Source organism: Capricornis sumatraensis, chromosome 18 (assembly GCF_032405125.1).
Source record: "Capricornis sumatraensis isolate serow.1 chromosome 18, serow.2, whole genome shotgun sequence".
Taxonomy (NCBI): domain Eukaryota; kingdom Metazoa; phylum Chordata; class Mammalia; order Artiodactyla; family Bovidae; genus Capricornis; species Capricornis sumatraensis.
The window spans coordinates 19,502,312-19,526,214 of record NC_091086.1 but is presented as its reverse complement, the minus strand read 5'-3'; the positions used below and the strand labels follow the sequence as shown (position 1 = coordinate 19,526,214).

The window sequence follows — 23,903 nt, the reverse complement described above, 5'->3', positions numbered from 1 at the left end:
AGATGCTATATTCATTTAGGGAATAGAACAGATTTTCCTTTGTTTGGCTTTAACACTTGGGGCTTTGTAAGATTTCCCCAGAAACCAGCACTGTGGTCATTCTTAGCCAAGTTGTGATTTGCAGAGTGATTTACCGATCCGGGAGGGTTTCCCAGAGTTCCTCAGGATGTGTCATTAGTGTAACTTTGCACATGCTGGAGCAGAGCTTCCCTAGAGCCAGGGAGTTTCATTCCCTACTGTGTCCCCTATGTCTAGAATCATATAACAGTGGTTTTATAATTATGGTCTATGTGTGTTTTAAAATCATGTATCTCCCTTACTGTTTTTTTTTTTCAATTTATCATTTTTTTAATTGAAGGGTAATTGCTTTACAGAATTTTGTTGGTTTCTGTCAAACATCAACATGAATCAGCCATAGGTATACATATGTCCTCTCGTGGACTAACCCATTAGTTAAGTGGACTGAGCGGTTATTGTATTCCTCCGTTAAGTTATTGTAACTTCCGATAAGAATATGCTGTGCTTCAAATATGAATGTAGATGTTGGGCCCTCCCCTTGATGTATTTGTGTCTAGTGCAATTTCATCTTATTGTTTGCATTTACACCTTTTATGAAAACAGGCAACTGTGATGGATTCATTACTGATTAATGTTTTTATGTTTTTCCAGCCCTCTGTATAAAGAAGTGTAATTTAAATTTAACCTTATCCTAAATTCTAATTTATTTGTTTTGGTTTATTGTCAGAGAATTTTAAGCATAGGTGATGGAGGCTTTCATTTACCAATAGGCATTGAGGAGTGCCGGACATAGATAACTATTCAAGGTATATTTCCTCTTGGTCTGGCTTGAATTTCCTACATCACAGTTTCACAAAGGGGAGGGAGCAGGTAATGCCGTACATGAAATGGATATTAGTTGATTGGAATCAGATTAAGCTTTCTGCTGTTACAATTCCCATGGTTTGAATACATTTATCTGATAATCATTCTTTTGCTTGATGAAGGAAAGAAAGGAAAAGAGTTAAAAAAAGAAGTAATCAATGGGACTGTGACCAAGGAGCACTCTGCGTTTGTTGTTGTCTTTTTTTTTTAAGTCAAGGTAGAATGGCTTCCATGAAGGGGACTTTCCTGGTGGTCCAGTGGTTGAGACTGTGTACTCCCAATGCATGGGACACAGGTTTCATCCCTGGTCAGGGAACTAAGATCCCACATGCTGCAACTGAAGATCCTATGTACCACAACTAAGACTCGACCCAGCCAAATAAATAAAGATTTTTTTAAAAGGTTTGCATGAGAGTAAGAAACACTGAATTCATGTTGGTGATTACCTCTGGTAGGAGAAAGGGGAGCTAAGATCAGGATGGGTGCTGGGGGTTTCAATGGTGTGTGATTTATCAAGGTGAGCAGCTGATACTCAGGTATAGATGGTCATTCCATTCTTCCTTTCCTAGATTTTGTATTAAAAATTATAAAAGATGGAGAGTGGCTGTGCACGGAAGGGAGATTTCCCCTAGGCCACTTGTATCTTTGAAAGATTTAGCTTTCTTTAACAGCTCTTTCAGCCTTTGCTATTCTCAGCCTCTTTCAGACACATCCTGTGGCTTAAAAGGCCAGGAGAGGGAAGAAATGGGAAGGTGTTGTGGACACAGGGAAATGTGTGTGAGAAACATCGAGAAGATATTGACAAGCAGAGGACCCTTAGTCGACTGCTCAGAAATGAGTGATTGCAGTGCCTCTGTCTGCACGATCTTTACTCTTCCTCCGCTTTCCCTCAGTTGTTTCTGCATAAGCTTGGGGCAGCTGCATATGTATGCAGTTCGGTCCTGTGTACAGACTCTGAAATGTAGCTACCCTGTTTGCCAGGGCCTGATTTCTCCTTTTCTTACACAGTGATGGAGGATCCTTGTTAATGGGGGAGGCCCTGTTAGAGGGAAGCACTCACCTGGCCATTAGTGAGTATTCCTGGAACCCACAGGGCTGGAGCCCCAAGTATGTAATGATGGTGGCTGAGAAACCAAGAGCCTCGAGAGGCCACTCAAAGCCCACAAAGGAGGTGGACACTTGAGAGAAAAAGAGCATCGTGCCCAGCCTGGCAAGGTGGGTGAAGAGGCTCCGCTCAGCCCATGAAACTAGTCTGCTAAGGCTTCTGTAACAAAGTGCCACAAGCTCTGGGTGGTTTAAACAGCAGAAACTGTTAGGAGTTAGGAGTTAGGAGTCCAAGACCAAGGTGTTGACAGGGCTGGCTTCTCACGAGAGCTGTGAGGGAGGATCTGCCCCAGACGTCTGTCCTAGCTTCTGCGGTTTGCTGACCCAGCCGCCTAACTTGGCTTGCACACGTGTGGCTCCCGTATCTGCCTGCATCCTCACATTCCCCTGTCTGCATGCCTCTTCCTGCATCCAAATCTCTCCCTTCTGCGCGGACACAGTCACAGAATAGGACCCCCAATGACCTCATTTTAACTTGATCATTGGCAAAGATTCTGTTCCCAGACTGTATTCACAGGGACTGGGTGTGTGGACTTCGGTGTCTTTAGAAGGACACAGTTTACTCCGTAACAGCGCCTCCATTTCTCATTCTCACTGCTTACATCTGAAAGGGAGATTCTACCTGTCAGCTTAAGCTTGTACTGGTCTATGAAATGTCTTCTTGTTTTCTCAAGAATTCCTCTGAATGGACTCTGTCATCCTGCTGACAGAGAGAGAAAGGACTGTGGGAAAACACAGAGATAAGACAAGATACCTGTTAGGGAGAGAGGCGTTGAGAGGAGCATTTGTAAGAGAACAAAGCCAGGAAGAAATAGGAATTACTCCTTGCTACAGTTTCCTTTTTCCTTCTATCCAGACTCTTCTGCACACCTCATTAGAGCAAAATCTATCAAAATCCGTCGTGGCAGCTTTCTCCCTCCCACGTCAGGGTGCTTGGGGGTTGCAGAAGGGCACTCTGAGCAATGTCGCTCTTCCCTGCTGGAAGGTTAGCACCTACTTGATGTCCCTTTGGTCAACAAGGCTGGACCTTCACATGCCTCAAGGAGTTCCCCTGGGAGCTGGGCTCATGCCCAGAGCTCACACCACTGGGGGACCTGCAGAGACTTTCAGCTGTATCCCCAACATCCATGGTGCCCTTCTGCTTTATGGATATGACTGATTTTTGTCAGGGCGGGGTAACGTGCTCAATTAAAAGGCTATGCCTAGGAGCTGCTTTCCCTCACAGTTGGATGTAGTTACGGTATTGTGTTTTGGCCAGTGAGATCTAAGCGCAGAAGTTTCTTGGGGAATAGACAGCTGATGAGGATCCTTTTTCTTTTCTTCCGCTTTTGTCTTTCTCTATGTAATGCATTTGTGTTGGCCAGAGATCAGGCAGCCACATTGGTCCCTGAGGTAGAACATGAGGGTAGATTACCAGAAGGATGATAGAACAGAAAGGTAATAGTTTAATTAGATGATTTGGCAGTCACCGCATCAACCATGGATTTCCTGCTTCTGAACCTTTTTCATGTGAGAAAGCAGTACGCTCTTTTGCTTAAACCACATATTGGTGCAGCTGAGGCTATGACCCCTAATCTTAAGTGAGACAGAAATCCTCTCCCAGGAACCCCCATCACTGCCCTTTAGAGTGTATCAGAAAGGCAAGGTTGGTCCAAGGAGAATGAAGAGAGGAGAATTTCCCCCTCAGACTTTTAAGAAGAACTAGTCTGCTGGGCCCCATGACATCTTTTCCTCAAAGCATTTTTTATGGGAACTGGAGGAGAAGACTCGGAAACTATGCCCCCTCTAACTGCTCCCTTATTCATTCACAGCTCTCTTTCCTAATACCATAGATAGTGTCAGTCAGTACCATTTCTACCAACTAGCTTGTAGTTTCAGCAGCATCACCATCATGGTAGCAAGACACTATTTTGAGTGCTTCACTGCTTTTTACCATTGGTTCAGAAAGTTGGCTAGAAAATAGAGCAAGGAACATGCCGATATCAGTGACAAGATGTATAGCAGGCATAGATTTAATGCAGCTGACACCAGAAGGAAATTATTTCTTTCCCAAAAGGACTAATACTTAGCTTCCATCAGACACCCAATGCTCTTTGGCCAATGGTGTATGTATTTGTGAGTGAAAAGAGCAAAATCAAAGAAGGTGGACAGATTTAATGTGTATTGATGAATCATTAAGAGATTTGGATTAAAAAAAAAATGCCCTGATTATATATTTGGCTCTGTAGCATGTTTTCAGGAATGTATGAGGCAGGATAGAAAATTGCCTTTCTACCTGGATCCACTATCTGCTCAGCACTGATTCTCTGATATGATGCAGGGAATTGGGAGGAAAGAGGGGTGAGTGGGCTTGCTTTGGAACTGTACCTGTGACCCTGAAGGCGGGAGAAGCTGAGATTTATAAAACTGCTGGGGCTGGACTGAGGTTATATATTTTATGCTGAGCTGGGGGCCCACTCCACAAAGCTGTGTAGGATAAAGAAAAGTCACCCCAAAGGTTTCTTTATCCATCTTGAATTATCTTGTGTCCCTGCATTTCCAAATTCACAGCTACCCTCTAGAGATGAAGATTTTCATGGAGGTCCAGACTTAGAGGAAACATAGTTTCCTAGGACTTACTGTATCTGTGACAAGGGGCATCGTTTTCTAAGTGTCTCATTTAATGTCACAGTGGTGTGAGATTCTAAAAAGTATCTGCTGCTTGAGGAACTTAGAAGGCAGTTAAAGCCATCCATTTATGGCTTATTTTAAGTGTATAAAATGTATTTTCTCATGGAGTATGTTTTTCCTTATTTTATTTTTACAGGGTTTCAAAAACTTACCAAGGCTTTTAAAGGTTCACTCTTAACCTCAATTCCCATTACAGTATTTCTCCCCAAACTATTGATTTTATCACTTGTGGGTTCACCTTTTTTGGTGTTTATCAGGACCCTAATTCTTGAGGTGAGAGATGAATTTCAGCATTGTTTGAATAAGTATTATTATTTTTTTATTTCTTTAGCTAGCTAGTGAAGATGGGGAAATGATGAAGTTCATGAAAGGAACCCCACTAACTCTGATACAGTTTTCTCTTATACATTCCCAGTGAAGTGATAGTTATCACTTGTAGATAAACTAGGATTGGGCATGACATTATGCTGGATGTCATTTATTAACTTCTGAGTGTCAATCTGAAGCAATCTAGAAGGTTGAAAATTATTTGTGTTTTATATATTCACATTTTCCTTGGCCTCCATCACCAAAAATATTCAGATCATATTGAAGGCAGTGTTGCTGCTGAGAAGGCATGCATCTATGAAATACTGTTAAAAAGGGGCACATCCAGGTTCTCAAATGCGGAACCCCAGTGACTTCCCACTGAAATCCCAAGCAGTATGGGGATACTGACACCTGGTGACCCTGTTAGATGGTATTACCAGTATTTAAAGGACATTTTGGAGGGAGCGCATGAATCCATGGTAGCTTCAGAAAATTATGGAAGCACTATAAAATGAAGTTAGTATCCAGCATTCTTTTTTCAGTGGTGGTGATGGTATGGATGCTATCTTCAAATAATAACCTGTCTGGTGAGAAATAGAACATACTGACAGCTGTGCATTAACTGTCACTTCTGAATTGCTGTACATAGAATCTTAATCAATAAGGGTTTTTTACAGATGGTCGTGTGTCACACTTCAATACGAATTATCTGAGAGGATCATCTGTGGAGATGAGTAAGTAGGAAGTCTTCATTAGGAGAAGCTCTGACACCTTCACTGGGAAAGATGATGAAACCATCAATTGTATAAGAGAGTGGCCTTTTCACTGGGAATTCTTGGGCTCCGGTGAGGAGTGCAAGTCTAGAAATGAATGCCTTGTTTTATCCTCTAGTTTGCTCACTCAGTAATTTCATGAGATGCATTTTCATAGAAGACTTTATTATCTTCTGGTAGTTGCATAGTATGATTTCAAAAGTGGAGGTGACCAACAACTCTAGGCCACCCTGCAGGTTGTGTATTTCAATAAATAATCGTTTTGTTTTCTCATAAAAATAAAAATGAAAATGTGGAGGAAAAAGAAAAGATGAAATAAACTTGTGTTGAAATTGTGCTGGCACTTTGAATTAAATTCTCTGCATGGCTGGTTTTTATTTATGACCAGAAATGATGAAACCTTGATCTGAAAGTGGCAGTGCAAACTGAATAGGCGATGAAGGCTTTCTCTGTTTGGGGGTTGATAATTAGCTATGTGCAGGTCATGGGTTGACAATTAGTTCTGTTCCTCAGAGCATGTCTGCAATCTTTGATATCTACTTAGGCTATATAAATAATTTGCACAGTTTTTATTACGACTTTTCTGTTAATCTTTGATGGAGTGAAATTTGATGTTTTCTCTATGACAAACCATGAAATTTAGTAATTAAATCCTTTTATTTATTCAAAGTCTGCACTTAGTTAAAATAAATTTCCACAAAGCATTGTGTTGGGGTTTTCAAAATGTTACTTTGTGGTTCTTTTGCAACCAGCAAATGTATCTTTTCATAAGCATTTCTAATCTGATAGTTTCATTCTTTAATTCTCATCTAAACAGGAATCATTTAAATTGGGAAGCCAGAGATTTCTTTGGCCTTTCAGAGCTTAATATGACCAATCCTTTGCATATCTCAAATTTGTTATCATTTATTACTACATTCTGGAGAAGGAAATGGCGCCGCACTACAGTATAATGGATAATCTCTTGAACAGAGGAGCCTGAAGAGCTACAGTCCATGGGGGTTGCAAAGAGCCAGACACGATTTAGCAACTGAACAACAATTACTACATTTAACCATTCATAGAGTCTTTCCATAGTTCTTTAATTAGACTAAGCAAAGCACTTATGTTTCTGGTAACTCCTTATGCCTATATAGTACTTATATGCCCCTCTTATGTAGTAAAACTTCTGATGAAATATTTCAGTGATGATGAGATTTATGAATTTTGACTCCTTGAAAGTGAGATCTTGTGATTTGGAATTGTATATACTTGTGTTTGAGCAATATTCCCCCCACCAAACCTACTAACAGTTTTTCCTAATTGTTTTACTGATCTAGCAATTTGTTTTCAGCTTTTTTGGTCCACACTTATTTTCTTTTCTGGTTGTGCATCATCATCTCTTTTCCACTTATTAAATGGAATAATTTGCCTTTTATATATTATTCTTATCCTCTGATTGTTTAGACTGTTCTCATCTTAGGGGCTGTGAACAGCGTTGTGGAATGTATCAACTCCCTGAAGTTACATGTAAACGTGTGTGCCTGTGTGTGTTTTCTAAAGCTTTCATCCGAGCCTCAGAAACCTCCTTAAGCAGGCTTATTTTGGAAATTCCCTGGTGGTTCAATGGTTAGGACTGTGTGCTTTCATGTCAGAGAACTAAGATCCTGCATGCTATGCAGCACGGTCAAATAAAAAGAAGAAGGCTTAGTTGTTTTTTTTTTCAAAGAGACCTTTTTTCTCTACCTAAATTTTAAGCTCCCTGTGGAAGGCACTTACACTTATTCTCCCACGTGTTCTATGAGGAGTGCAGACCACACGAGTGGCAGCTCGTGGAGAATGTTGACTGCTTCAGTGCTTCCCAGACCAATGCAATTTGTGACCACGCATTTAGAAGGGTTCCTCTAAATTGAATGATGCATGAATTTCTTTTAAAAGTGAAACATTTTCACACCTGCAATATCGACTTCAGTATATTTATTTTAAAGATAATTGTGAACGCAGAGAGAAATCAGGTATAAACTTGTGTTTAATGGCTTTTACCACTACAACTAAAACACATTAAAACAAATATGACTGAACTGCAGAGCACCATTTAACGTAACAATACCAATACTGTATATTAATGATTTACATGATATATAATGTATAGGATGTAAAGATATAATGATTTGTCAAAACTAGATCATTCTTAGTAATACCAATACGCTATTGACTACTATGCCACCTGCTTCCTTCATGTGTGTTTTGAGTTGACATGTTTGTCATATGTAGTGTAAAGCTCAGTTCTATGACTTTTCTGATAAAAAACCTTCAGTGATGGTTCCATGTTACTCCATGATGTTATTTGGCCCTCACTTCACTTGTGTACTTGGGCCTCTGTTATTTTCTCATTAGCTCAGGGCAACTGTAATAGTAATGTTTGGCCAACTTGATCCTTAACACAAATGGAAATACGGCACTGAAACCATATTTAATTAATTTTGAGCAATCTGAAATTAAAGGATAGTCATTATATAGCATCAATGAAATGTCAATAAAATTTTTAATGTAGTATGTTTTCATATTTCCCTAAGAATTACTTTTAGATTGTGCTCTGAGGACTGCCATGCAATATATGTAGGGCCAGAATTGGTGCAAAATACTTTTAGTACATTAATGAATATAACTTGATTTAGTGGTCTAATTGAATATTTATAATTAAAACTGGTGAGCCCAGGTTTAATTAATCCTTGTCATCATGCACTTTACTGAAATAATTATTTGAACCTAAGCTTTGTGGTTGTTGATGTTGTATTTTGTATTTGGCTTCGGTCATCTCTTATTCAAAATCCAGCCTTGCTTTGAGTTGTCTCATGTACTATAGTTAAATTAACCTGGCAGCTCAGGAGGGGTCCCAATGGTGGGGTAGGGGAAAATATCTGCAAACCAGGAGTTAATGAGTTAAAAGGCAGTGGCCATCTATAGTGAGTGGAAACAAGGCATGCTTGACTTGGCAAGTTCCTGTTTTCTCTAAAGCTTTTCCCCCAAAGTCTGCGTTTGAAAGCAATAACTGCTGTATTTAAGATCATATGTTTTTTTCAGGACGTCAGTGTATCTTCCAGTATAGTTCTGCCATTTCACAGCTATGTGACTTTGCCTCTGTTAAAATGGGAATGATGGAAATGAGGATTCAGTGAGATAGTGCATCAGAACTACTCTGCATAGAGTGTGGCTTGTGCTAGACAGCAATAATGTTTGCTGATCCCTAATAGAAGACTAGTATGAGAAGAAAGTATTCAAATCAGCCAATTTCTGACTCATTTTACACAGGTAAATGTCAGAAGAGGCTTCTCCGTTTTTCAACTTCCTCCTTAGATTTCAATACTCTGCAGTGGTTTTTGGAGTCAAAGTTGGTGTACCTTTCTTATTATTTCTTTTATGAGGGGAAGTGCCATCTTCCAAGGTGCCTATGGAGCCAATTATATTGTAACCTTGTAACCTTTTTTACTGCCCATTGAATCTGCCCTTTTGCCCTTTTCCAACCTAGTTATCCCTCAACTCCTTTAAGTTCTCCGAGCCATCTTTCTGTCAGTTCTGTCCTCTCTTTCCAGCTCTGTCCTGAGGGACCCCCGCCCCAGCATGCCTTGCCCCCTCCCTACTTAGCATGATGCTCATTGCTGATGCAACCGTAGCTATGTTTGCCGCCCTTGTGCCAACTTTGTGCTCCTTAGTTGCCAGGTGCTTCTCCATAGACTTTTTTTTTCTCAGTCCCTAATTCTGAAGCTGAATTGTATCATCTCCATTTAACTGACATGAAAAGCAAGACCCAGAAAGTTTCTTTTACTTGCCCAGGGTCTCATATCTGGTCACCGATAGAAAGAGGATGGAAATATTGGTCTTCATCTGTCCTTTGACTGCTCCCTTTATTTCTTGTTTTTCCGTTATTCTCATCTTAAAAGGAGAAAGTGTTCATTTGAGGATCATGCATTTCAGATAAACTTTATCAGTGGGAAGTTATTAATAGCCTGAATTCAAATCCTGTTTTTACCACTTAGTGGGTCCATAGTCTTGGTTGAGCAGACATGGTCATAACGGAATCCAAATCATGAGTTACTATAAAGATTAAATTATATAATATTGAGTGATTTCTTTGTGTGTTGCATAAATGAAATTTGTTTTTATATTATTACATTGTCCTGTCCTTCAATTAAATGCATCTTATGAGCTTACATTTTTGTGAAACTTTTTACTGTGTTTATCCTCTAGAAGTTTTTTTTTTTTCCTTTTTAAGGGATGTTTTATTTTTTTCTTCCAGTTTCATTAAGATTTAATTAACATACAGCACTATATAAATTTAAGGTGTACAGCATGGTGATTTGCATTATATACATCAGGAAATGATTACCAAGATAAGTTTAGTGAACAGTCATTATTTTATAGCTGAAAGTTTGTGCCTTTTGGCTGCTTTCAACCTTGTCCTTTTCTCCCCACCCTCTCACCTCTGGTAACCACATATCTAGTCTTTATTTTGATGCGTTGTTTGCTTGTTTTTGAAGTTTCATTGACCTACAGCAATATGTTAGTTCCTGGTGTACAGCACAGTGATTCAGTATTTCTGTACATTTCAATACATTTCAAAATGATCACCACAGTAGGTTTAGTTGCCATCTGTTACCATATAAACAAATGACATCATTATCAACTATATTCCCCACACTGTACATTTTATACCCATGACTCATTTATTCTGTAACTAGAAGTTTGCACCTTTCAATCTTCCTCATTTACGTCTCCTCACTCCTTGCCTCCCACCGCAGCAATCACCTGCTTTTTTCTCCATGCCTACAGGTCTGTTTCTGTTTTGTTATGTCTGCTCATTAGTTTTTAGATTCCACATATAAGCGAACTCATAGAGTATTTCTCTTTTTCTGATTTGTTTTACTTAATGTAATACTCTATAGGTCTGTCCATGTTGTCATCAATGGCAAGATTTCATTCTTTGTTTTACTGCTAAACAGTATTCCACTGTGTATATATACCACATTTCTTTACCCATTCATCTGCCAATGGAAGCTTAGGTTACTTTCATATCTTAGCTATTGTAAATAATGCTGTGAGGAACATACAGGGGTGTACTTTTTTTTTTTTTCAAATTAGTGTTTTTTTTTTCTCTTTGGAACAACTCAAGAGTGAATTTGCTGGACCATATGATAGTTTTGTTTTTAATTTTTTGAGAAATCTCCATATTGTTTTCCAAAGCAGCTGTATCGGTTTACATTCCCAGCAAACATGTGTGAGGGATCCCATTTCTCACAGGCCCGCCAGCACGTTATTTGTTGTTTTTTTGATAGTACACACTCTGACAGGTGTGAGGTAATATCTCACTGTAGTTTGGTCTGCATTCCCTCGATTACTAGTGATGTTGAGCATATTTTCATGTGCCTGTTGACCATCTGTGTGTCTTATTTGGAAAATGTTGATTCAGATCTTCTGCCCAGTTTTTAGTTTGATTGATTAGGTTATTTTCATGTTGAGTTTTACAAATTCTTTATGTATTTTTGCATAGCAATCCCTTATTCAATATTATGCTTGCATATGTCATAGTAGGCAACCTTTTTGTTTTGTTGATGGTTTTCTTTGCTGTGCAAAAGCTTTTTAATGTGAGCAGTCCCATTTGTTTATTTTTGCTTTTGATTCCTTTTCCTAAGGAGATACATTAAAAAAAAAAATTGCTAAGACTTATGTCCGAAAGCATACTGCCTGTTTTCTTTTAGAAGTTTTATGGTTTCAAGGCTTGCATTTAAGTATTTAGTGCATTTTGAGTTTACTTTTGTATGTGGTGTGAAAAAGTAGTCTATTTTGACTCTTTTGCATATAGCTATCCAGTTTTCCCAGCATCATTTATTAAAGAGGCTGTCTTTTTTCCATTGTATTTTCTTGCCTCCTTTGTTGTAGATTAATTGACCATATAAGTGTGCTCATTTCTGGTCTCTCTCATCTTTCTATTCTATTGATTTATGTGTCTTTGTTTGTGTATGTGTGTGTATGTGCCAGTACCATACTGTTTTGATTATTGTAGCTTTGTACTATAGTTTGAAACTAGGGCTCATGACACCTCTAGCTTTGTTCTTTCTCCAGATTGTTTTGGCTATTAAAGGCCTTCCATGTTTCCATAAAAAAATAGAATTATTTGTCCTAGTTCTGTGAAAAATGTCATTGGCTTATTTTTGGTAGGTGTTTTACTGTTTGTCTTAAGCGGGGTGATCATTTTAACAATATTAGTTCTTCCAGTCTGTGAGCACAGTGTCTTTCCAGTTGTTGGTGTTTTCATTGTCTTTTATCAGTGCCTTATAGTGAAATATGAAATGAAATAATATTTGTAAAAACACGTAGAAGAGTTTCTGGTTTATATGAAACATGGTGTAAATGTGTTAAACAAATAAAATAAAACAACTTCATAATATAAGTTAATGAAAAAGTTTTTTTCTTTTCATAGAAATGTCTTTTTGTTATGTAATCTTCATCTCTGAGCTCTTAAGCTACCTGTCTTTGCTTTTAGAAAGTCATAAAACTGAAGTGTTTGGGTCTTTGGTCTTATTCTTGTGATCTTTAGCAATATCTTCTTTGCTACTCAGAAATACTTTCTTCCATTTTTTATTTTATCCTTTTGCTTGGAATAGCTCTCTCCTTCTGAGTACAGTGCCTGGCATAAAGTGAAAAGCTTAAAAGATGTTTTTCTTTAATAAAATCTCCCCCTTGCTCTCCTCCCCTCTAATCATTCTACCAGTGACAAATTGCAATGAACTTTCCCTCTTTGGAAGTAGAAGGATGAGGAGAGCCCAGACTTTTCTATGAGAAACACACACATAGGAAAGTACTCATATGATTTTAAAATACTTACTGTAATTTGTTATTCCTTAAATACTCGAGCATCTACTGTCTGTCAGGACTGTGTGTGTGGGTGAGACAGCATTGAGACATGCAGTGAACTGGAGACACTTAGCACCTGCCAAGTTTTATCAGTGCTTACTCAAGTTAGCATATTTCCCACTAGAAGGGATCAGGGGGGCTTCCGTGCACTTTCGTGCATACTCCTTCGTTTATTGTACTACTAGACTGTCTTCATTTTTGAATCTCCAATACTGTCGTGTCTCATACCAACAGTCACAAAATATTTCTTCTCTAAATGGATTTGTAATCTGTTCTGTACGTAGTAGGATGACATTTTCCTCCCATTTTGCTAACCAGTTGTTCCCTTCTCCCATTAGTAAATAACTCTCTCCCTGCTGATTTGTTACACTGCATCATACTTAATATATGCCCTGTAATTTCAAGCTTGTTTCTGCACTCTGTGTTTGCTTTAACCATACCACACTGTTTTTTTTTAAAACTGTAGACATGTATTTTTCTGTTTATTTTTCTTCAGGTTTTCATGTAATAGGCTCATCTCTTCTTCTTTTTAATTTATTCATTTTTCATTCATCCATCTTTTTTTCTAAGTAAATGTTAGAATTATGTTTCTGGTTTAGTCACCACGTCAGTTTTCCCTAAGTGGAATATTAAAAATATTTCATTTAGAAGGAATTGTCATCTTATGGTATCTTTTTTTCATTCTAGTAACATTTATTATTTTCAGCTTAACCATAATAATCATAGTTTCTCTTTGTAAAGTGTTTTTTTTCCTTTTTCTTACAGATCATAGTTTTCTTGATAAGATATCTCAAAGTATTTTTTAACTATTTTTATGTTTAGATAGAATTTTTGAAATCACATTTTCTCTTTGTTATTGGTAGCAGAAGTGTTGTATTTTGCATATTTATATGGGCTCTATCCAAGTTATTTAACTCTTTTATTCACTCTGATAGTTTTTCAGTTGATTCTGTTTGGCTTTCTTGACATAACATTATATCATGTACAAATAGCAATTTTTATTCTTCAGTATCTTTACCTCTTTTTTAACTGTCATATCACAATGAACCCTATGCTCAAATAAGCATTACATAGCAATCATGGTAGATGGCTTGCTCCTGGAATGCTCTGAGTGCCTTGTAAAGTGAAAGACTTAGTGTGAAATACACTCTCTAGTGGAGGAAAGACTACAATTAAAAGGGATATAAAACTGAATGTTTTTCTTAGGTTGCATAGAAATTTTCTATGTGTTCTGTTCATATTTAGTTAAGAGTTGCTTGCCATCCAGAAAGAAAAAGAGCTTCAAGAAATGAGTAAGTTGCCTGAATTTAGTAGACTGTTCCCTTTTAATCAGAAGAGTTGTTTCTTGTTTGGTTCTACAGTGAGGATGCTCATTTCTGTGTTCTAGTCATGAGTTTAGAGAGGAGCTGGGTCAAAATCCACCAAACTATCAGTTGAATACCCTAGAAGGCCTGCTCTGTACGAACAGAGGCAAGTCAGAAGTAGGCTAAGTCATACCAGAAGTGCAACAACTTGGAATTAGCTCAGGCTGTGATTCATCCTTTCTCTAGAAGAGGAAGAATAACCCTTTTAGGTAGAAGATAACATTATTTAGAGTATGTGTCCTTAAGGTGGGTAATCTCTCTCCTGAGGGTTTTAACCTTGGTTTTTAAGTGGTTAAAAAGTATAGACTATTGCAGTCATTTGTGGTTTTTAAAGGTTACAACATATAAAAACGATATACAATTTATTGGTGTCATTATAATAACCTGGGTGGGTGAGGGAAACACTGACTTAGATTCTTCATTTTTTTTTTTACACAAAACCTAATAATCAAAAGTTATAGGTATACTAAGAGAGAAAACCATATGACCAAAATAGAAGAGAAAATAAAGAGAACTTAATTTTGGAATTTTGCCCCAGAGATTGAGGTTAGAATGTAGTGACTTAAAAATAACATGACTAATATGTTGTTTGGTTTTTTTTTTTAAAGAGAAAAGAAAAATTGGAAAGTTTCACTAGGGAATTGAAATTTGTGATAATAAAGGCAATTAGAAAATGTTATGACTGAAAATACAGAAGCCAAAATTAGGAACTCTGTGAATAGGTTTGAAAGGAGATTAGACACAGTAGAAGACAATATTCATGAACTAGAAAACAGGTTAATAGAAAATATCCACACTGAACTAGAGAGAAGAAATAATATGTATATGTATTTCTACTAGCTAGTGATTTGATGAGAATCATCTTTTTCTATACCCCAATCAGGAATAGGTATCTTAACACTGCTTAAATTTTGCCACTTTGTGTGTGAAATGATATTTTATTGTTACTTTAATTTGCATTTAATTAACTAACAAAACATTTTATGCTTAATTTTATTTTCCTATGTATGTGTTATTTTCTGAGAAACATCTATTCATATATTTGCCATTATGTCTCTGAGAGTGTATACTAGTCTTATCAATCTGTGTATTTTCTTGTATATGAGATATGACTTTTCAGTGTCTCCATTACAAACATATTATATATATATATATATATATAATATTTGTGATTAATATGGTATTTTAATTTGCAGCAAAACTTCTGGATTTGAATACTGACAATTGTATTAAAAGAGTATATAACATGATAAAAATGAGCTTTTTCAGTGAAGTCGGAGAAAGATAAATATCATATGATATCACACATATGTAGAATCTAAAAAAATTGAATGCTTTAGAGGCAAGTGAACTTACAAATAAACTTATTTATAAAATAGAAATAGCTTCACAGACATAGAAAACATTCTTATGGTTACCAAAGGGGATAGAAGAGGGGTTGGGGATTAATTAGGAGCTTGGAATTAACATATACTCACTACGATATATAAAACAGGTAAACAGCAAGGATCTCCTGTATAGCACAGGGAACTATACTCAATATCTTTAATAAGTTATAACAGAAAAGAATCTGAAAGAGAATACTATATATGTCTATATCTGAATCACTTTGCTGTACACTGGAAACTAACACAATATTGTAAATCAACTGTACTCAATAAAAAATAGCTTTCACAACATGATTCTATACTATATTCTTACGTATAGAGTCATTATTTTCTATATTCCAGATTGTCATATATACAAGTTTGTGTGCATGTACTTTATAACTGCCCTTGTAATTTAGCTTGTATGATAAAAGCTGTTGGAGATAACTTTATATTCTCAGTTGAGTTTCTTAATGATTTTCTTTTTGGTCTTGGATTAACTACATCAGCTTACTCTTTGCTTAGAAATTAATGTAATTTCTCTAATTTGCACATTACACATTTACTTAGGTAAGATTAAATAGCTAGTAACTTTCATGCAATTTGAGATGACACTGTTATTGATTCCAGGATGAAAGTGTGTCTGTGTGAGAGTAGGGGGAATGCAAGTGTGTTGTTTTTCTCATATAGATCTAAAACTGTTAGATTATGAAAAAATTTTCCATTGATTTCTCCTGTCTTGGTAAAGTAGCTGCAATGGATGTCACGCCTCTATTGTTTCATTAAGGGTCATCGTGTTGTGAAAGATGGCTCATCTCGGGGTTGCTTGCTTACTTTGGCTGTGCAGACTGGCCATCCTAGTTCTACCACTTACTACTCCACCTAACCTTAAATAAGTTAAGTAACCTTTCCAGGTCTTAATTTCATTACCAATGAAATAAGTTTGATGGAAGTATCACCTCATGGAATTAAATGTGATAATGCATGTCAAGAGGCTTCCCTGGTGGCTCAGAACTTAAATAATCTGTTTGCAATGCAGGAGACTCGGGTTTGATTACTGGGTTGGGAAGAGTCCCCTGGAGAAGAAAATGGCACCCCACTCCAGTGATACCTGGAGAATTCAGTGGACAGAGGAGCCTAGCAGGCTACAGTCCATGGGCTTGCAAAGAGTGGGACACGACTAAGCGACTCACACACACCAGGCACGTCAAGAACTCACCCAGAGCAAGCACTTATGAATGGAAGCTGTAGTTAGCATTTCTGGTACAACCTGCCTGTTCACTTTTGGGCTGAGATATAAAAATCACTCTGAGATTAAAGAATGTTTAAAGAGTCTTCCTTCTGTTCTAAAGCTGTTACTACTTCTAAAAAATGAGCAGTGACTGCAGGGAAGTTTCACATGTCCAAATAGTTCTTGATGTCATTATCTCATGGAAGCTATAAAACAACAGCTAAAGTATATTTCTATAAAATTAAGAAATATAATATAAATTTTTACATAAAATTAAAATTTATATAAAATTAAAATTTAATATAAATTTTATATAAAATTAAAATTATATAAAATTATATATTATATTATATTAAATATTATATTAAATATAATATAATATAATATTATATATTATATAAAATTAGGAAATTTTATATAAAATTAAGAAATATATAAATTTTATATAAAATTAAGAAATTTAATATAAATTTTCTATAAAATTAAATTTAATATAAATTTTTTATAAAATTAAGGGGACAATAGAAGATGATATGGTTGGATGGCATCACTGACTCAACGGACAGGAGTTTGAGTAAACTCCAGGAGTTGGTGATAGACAGGGAGGCCTGGCGTGCTGCAGTCCATGGGGTTGTGAAGAGCTGGACACAAATGAGCAACTGAACTGAACTGAAAGTTAAGATAGTAACGAAGTCCAAGAAGCATATTGGCTTAATAGGACTGCATGGTGAATTCACTTTGTCAAGTTCTGTCTTTAAGCAAAACTTACTACTAATAGTATTTAAAACTTTTTAATACTTGTTTGAATATTTCCATTCCTGTGGAACAATTAAAATACAGAGAACAATGTGCTTACTGAAGAACAGCGCTGTCTTTTCCCTGTGGTTGCATTCTGAAATATTTTGAGGCTATGCTTAATTCTCATGTTTTTCTTCTTTTTCTCTTTTTAATATTTATTTATTTGGCCACACCAGTGAGGCACTCAGGATCTTTAGCTGAAGGCATGCACACTCATAGGTGGGGCATGTGGGGTCTAATTCCCTGGCCAGGGATTGAACCTGAGCCCCCTGCATTGGGAGCACCGAGTCTTCACCACTGGACTATGAGGAAAATCCCTTTTTCTCTTTTTAAAGAATTAAAGTTGGAGTATGATGAATGGTAGGAATGTAAAAATGATTCTGAAGCAGCAAAGCTATGCCTTGCATTCACCAGTCTTGTCTGATAAGTCAGTTTCAGTTTTCAAGGAACCTGAAGGATTCTGGTGATGTCAGCTTTACATATCTTGCATAGATGTTGAGTTTTTAAGGTAGAGATAGCCCTGTTCCTAGTTTCTGCTCTGTGGTTGTGCATGATTCCTATTTTCAAAACATTGTGAGGTATTTTCTGATTTTTCTATTTAAAAATTGGTCACAATTCATATTTTATTCTGGATAGCTTTGGTGAAATTAATTGTTTTTTGTATTGCCGTGTATGTTATGTTGCATCTATTTCTAAAATAATGGATTAGTTTGCCCAATAAGAGAGAAACTGTTTCTGAATGACCTATATGATCACCATAACTTTATTTTGTATAGTTGTTTTCAAGGTTGCAATCACCTACGCATTGGTTGCTCTGAGAGTTTTTAAAATAAAAATGTTCAAAGCCAACTTTGGATTCTATCCTTTTGCTAGTTAAAAGATCTGTATCATGATAAGAAGTTAAAACGTGTTAAGTTGGTGGTAATTTGGCTTTAATTTGAAACTTTATTTTAGAGTAATAGAAGACACTAGAACGTCTTTCTAAATAAAATTGTTTCTTTACAAGAGACATTTGTAAAGCACCTACCAGAGTGTCTGGCCCAAGAGATCTGAAATCTCTCCCCTCTCTCTTCCTTTTTCATTGTGTGTATTGTGTGTGTACTATGTTACTTCTGATGCCTCTTTTCCCAGTAGTTATGGAAAAAAACATGAATTCATAGATCTGCTCTGTGCCGGTTTTCTATTGTTGGGTAATAAATTACCATAGACTTAGTGGCTTAAGACAACGCTTGTTTATTATCTCCTAGCTCTGGACATCACAAGTGTGGAAAGGGCTCAGCTCTGTTCTCCTCCCAGCTCATGTGGTCAGCAGAATTCAGCTCCTTTAAGCTGTCGAGCTCCTGTTTTCCATCTTCCTTGGGCTGGGCCAGTGAAGCCGTTCTCTGCTGCTTTACTTTCTTCTGAAGGATTTACCTGGTTAAGTCAGGCCCACACAGGATCATTTCCTTTTGATGAGCTCAGAGGCAGCCGGTGGGTAATCAGATCATGGGGATGATGTTCCATCATCCTGACAGGTCTGGCCACAGTGATCAGGGGAGGAGTAGTATACATGAGTGTAAGTTACTGGCTTCTGAGAATTCTGCTGCCATATCCTTGGTTTTTTAAACTTTTCTCTGAAGAACAAAATACACGAACATGACTAATTCCTGGTAGTGAGGCAGTGTTTTGACCACCATTTTACGAACAAGTGAAACTTAGACTCACTAGAAACTCACTGACTTAAAGGACCAAACAAAAACCCTTAGAGTCAGAATCTCCATTTTAAGCTGCTTTTTCATCGACAGCTACAAGTTTGCAAGTGAGCTCTTTTTTAACAGTTCACATTGAGATCACTCATTTGAGACCTCTGAACAAACTTCCCCAGGGAAGCTATGCCAGAAATGGTGGGTGAGTTCTTAGGCTGCTCCACACAATCTGACCTAACACGTACTCTCAGCCAAATTGTTTTAGTAGTCCAGAAGCCCTCGGGTCGTAATCCTTGAGCCCCATGGAGGCCCCCAAGTCCCGTGGGGCCCCAAGGTCCTGGCACAGTGCAGGTGGTGTCCCCGCCTTGTGTGATGAGGGTCCCCAAGGCCGGGCCACCAAGGTGGGGCAGGAGAAGATGCTGTCCCTCAGCTCTCTCTGAGTCTACTGGCAGGTAGGTGGGGACAGCAGTAATAGCTGCTTCTGTTGTCATAAGAAAAGCCTCCAGTATTGAGTATTGGGGCCATATTTAGCTTACCAATTTGGTAATTATGTTATAGCTTCCCAGGTGGCTCAGAGGTAAAGAATCTGCCTGCCAAGACAGGATTCAAAAGAAATGCGAGTTTGATTCTTGGGTGGAGAAGATCCCCTGCTGTAGGAAATGGCAACCCACTCCAGTATTTTTGCCTGGAAAATTCCATGGACAGAGCAGCCTGACAGGCTACAGTCCATGGGTTTGCAAAGAGTCAGACACAACTGCACACACATAATTATGCTATACTCTCTATATAGAATCTTGTTAGTTGAATTATCTTTTGTATAGCATCAATTACTGAGTGATGTCAGGGTTTTAAATGGGGCAATTAAACTTGTACAATAGCTTAAGTGTGAAACTGCTTGACAGTCATTTCTACTCTTTGTTTTTCTTTAGCCATCTTGTTTTGGATCTGCATAGAAAGATGGCTTAGGATACTGATGCTCAACTGATATTTGCATGTTAGAATCATTTCAAAATAAGGCACCCTCTCTTTCTTCTTCCCATCTTGAGTTCTATCACGTTCTTCCTGTCTTTAAAACATGTTTGAGGAAAGAGAGAGAAACATGAATGATTCCCAGGGAATCCCCACAGGAAGGAGGAACCATTCTCAGGCTGAAATTATTGAAGAGAACTGAAGTGAGGCCCATGACCAGAATACAGGAGGAACCGTGTGAGTGAAGGTCAGCTCCAAGGTGACTCAAAAGAGAAGCGAGAGGAAGGAATATCTGGTTTTATTTTTCTATAACTCTTTTTGTTGCCTAGCCTTTGGTTTTATGGCTCAATGTCATGTTTTGTGACTTAGAGGAAATTATTGGACTTTATGGATCTTCAGAACAAAGTGTTGATATTTGGCTACATTTAAACTTTTTTTTTTAATCCTAAATTTTGCTTTCTTTTCATTCACTGCCTCAGGTAAAATAAATAAATAAATGAATTCTATTCCCTTTTGATCTTCATTTCAGGTTATTCAAAATGTATGGCTGACAGCCTTCAAAGGAATAATGCAGGCATTGGATGTTTTATTCAGTGTATTGCCGCTCTGCCCTTTGGTGCAGCTGTTCAAATTGCTACGGAAGTGCCTGAAAGGTTGTCATGGATTTTGCCAGTGGTAAATGACGAGTCATGATGTATATGGCAAATGTTCTAGGTGTATTGGAAATTATGGTTGCAGCGTCCCTTTCATGGAAGTTTGCTTGTTTCCATGTAATACTCAAAGTTCAGTCTACATTCTTTAGTTAGATTCAGGTCTCGTCTCACAATTAATGTGTGGAGTAAAAATAATTTAGAATGCAATTACAAGTAGGAAACACATAAAAGCACACCGTAACTTTTTAAGCAGATTGTTTCTTTAATAATTCCATGCCATTGGGACAAATGACATTCCCTTTTTGTGCCCTCTCCCTTTAAGATGTCCACTTACTTCTGCCTTGGCTGTAGTGAAACCTTCCGCAGATCATTACCTTAGTGCCCCCTAATGAAATGCAAATGAAATGAATGATTGCAGCTTGATTATGGGGCCAGTATTTATGAGGCTCCTGGTATGGTAACTTGCTGCGTAAATTTAAGTATGTGAGTAAATTCTCTCAGGGACAGTCAACGTGAGAGTATTTTTCTTTCCTATTTTTTATGATGTACTATTTCTTTTCACCTATGATTTCTTTATTGTTGCTTCTGCCTTAGAAGAAGTAGGACCTTGGAAAATGGATATATTTTTTTTTTCTGGATGACTTTTATTATGGTCCCTTTAGGGTTTGAACCAGATCCGAGTTTCAGCCTGATCCTGATCTGTCAAAGGAACATTAAAATAAGGGAACACAGCTTTTCTTTTTAATTCCTGTACCATATTCCATCTCCACAGGAGGGGAAAAGGTGCATGAGCAATTCTTTTTTCTGCCTTTTAATGCATAAAATTTCAGTCTATACGTTCGTGGAAATCATAAGGGAATGAGTTAACACTATTCTCTGGTTACTTAGGGATTTCAAGTATTTTAAGCTGGTGGCTCAGACGATGAAGCGTCTGTCCACAATGTGGAAGACCCAGATTTGATCCCTGGGTCGGGAAGATCCCCTGGAGAAGGGAAAGGCTACTCACTCCAGTATTCTGGCCTGGAGAATTCCATGGACTGTATAGTCCATGAGGTCGCAAAGAGCTGGACACGACTGAACGACTTCCCTTTCACTTTCTCACCTTCTGATACCCAGGTCCTTTTTGTTCCCTCTGTCCATTGCTGCTGCTTGTCTGGGAAACCACCTCAGGCTCCAGTTTACATTCTAGGTTGTGTGACTATTATTGCTGTTGATAGTTGATGCCATCTGTATCACTGGCTTGGGTGAACTTGAATGGTTAGTTCGAGTTGGCATGCTGGATTTCTCAACATAGCCCCAGAGTGATTCTGATATTTCTAGTCAAGAATGATAGCTAAGCCTTCTAGAAATCATCTCCCAGTTGAATTTGATGTCTTAATGCCTGTGACTATAGTTTCAGTTATCTTTGTTAACTATTCTTTGCTTTGTCAAATATTTATTGAGTGCCTTCAACGTGTGAACACTGTGCTAAATAAATACTTAGTATGAAATAGTGGACAGAAAAGGCATGACCCCTGCCCTTATGGGGTTTATATTAATATTTATTATTTAAATTTTAGTCTGTAATAAGCATTCTGAAGGAAAAGAACAGAATGACCTAGGTGTAGATAATTGTGGATCTAATTGAGATCAAAAGGGCAGGGGAAACCTTTTTGAGCAAGTAGTGTTTAATTCAAGTTGAGGTGAATATTTTAACAGCACATTAGCAGAGAGGCATTTTTTTTCTACGATAAATTTGAGTTGTTTTTCTTTTTTTTTTTTTTTTTTACCATAGGGTTCTTAAAGCAGTTGAAACCATAGCTCCTTCATATATATTTAATCTTACAGTACTAACCAAGTAATAGATTTAAGATGTCACCAAAAAATAAATAAATAAAATAATTCAAAATGTATAAAATATTTATAAATAATAATCCACATGAAGGGAAAGAATATTGGGGACAAACAATAAATACTGCAATGAAATAGTTGAATGTGGAAATAATGAGGGTTGGGACTGGAGATAATTATTTATTTTGGAAATAGGAAAGGTCTGAGTTCATACAACAAATTTCAGTAACTATGATGTGCCAGAATGTGTGCTGGGAGACAAGTGCTTTGTCAGACTCCACAAGTAAATCATTCGGTTCAGAAACAATGTCCTAAAGTAATCCTAAAAACCAAAAACGTTCAGTACACTGGTCTAAGAGGCACTTGCTTTTGGAGAGGGAGCAGATGTTTTAACACAATGTTGTTAATATTAGGTCAAGAAAATAAAAAGTTAATTAGGATTTGAATGGATCTCTGTTAAATGTTATATGCTATAAAAGTAGACTCTGTCTTCCCACTGCACTCTGCAGTACTTAAGGAACATTCATCAAATCGATCCTTCATTAGGCTACAGAAAGCAATCTCAATAAATTATGCAGAGCAGACTGTTAAAGGTCGTTCTCTTCCTAGCTGGGTGACCTTGGACAAGTTAATTATTACTTCTTGGCCTCCTTTCTTCATTCATAAAATGGGGGTAAGAATGCCTATAGGTTCAAGTTTATTAAGTTGACATGAGCACTACATGTTAGATAACTTTATAGTATAATATTAGAAATTCACAACATTTTTCAAAGGTGTTGAGAATAATGTTCTCCAAAATAAAATTTGGAGGAGAAGAAAAGAACGGCTTTATTACTTTGTCAAACAAAGCGAGAACACAGTAGGCTAGCACCTGAAGAACTGTGGAAAATTGTTAAAGAGTTGGGAATACCAGACCACTTTACCTGCCTCCTGAGAAACCTGTATTCAGGTCAAGAAGCAACAGTTGGAACAACAGACTGTTTCAAAATTGGGGAAGGAGTATGTCAAGGCTGTATATTGTCACTTTGCTATTTAATGTATATACAGAGTACCTCATGCGAAATGCCAGACTGGATGAAGCACAAGCTAGGATTAAGATCACAGGGAGAAATATCAATAACCTCAGATGTGCAGATGATACCACTCTAATGGCAGAAAGCTGAGAGGAACTAAAGAGTCTCTAGATGAGAGTTAAAGAGGAGAGTGAAAAAGCTAGCTTAAAACTTAGCATTCAAAAAAGTAAGATCATGGCATTCGGTCCTATCACTTCATGGCAAATAAAAGGGGAAAAGGTGGAAACAGTGACATATTTCCTCTTTTGGGGCTTGAAAATCACTGCAGATGGTGACCACAGCCACAAAATTAGAAGACGCTTGC

At 37.4% G+C, this 23,903-nt stretch overlaps 1 protein-coding gene across 3 annotated transcripts in view; it reads left to right on the top strand.

Annotated features, from left to right (window-relative positions):
- Positions 1-23,903, top strand: part of MAST4 (microtubule associated serine/threonine kinase family member 4) — a 611,596-nt gene that overhangs the window by 350,361 nt on the left and 237,332 nt on the right. The window lies entirely within an intron of this gene.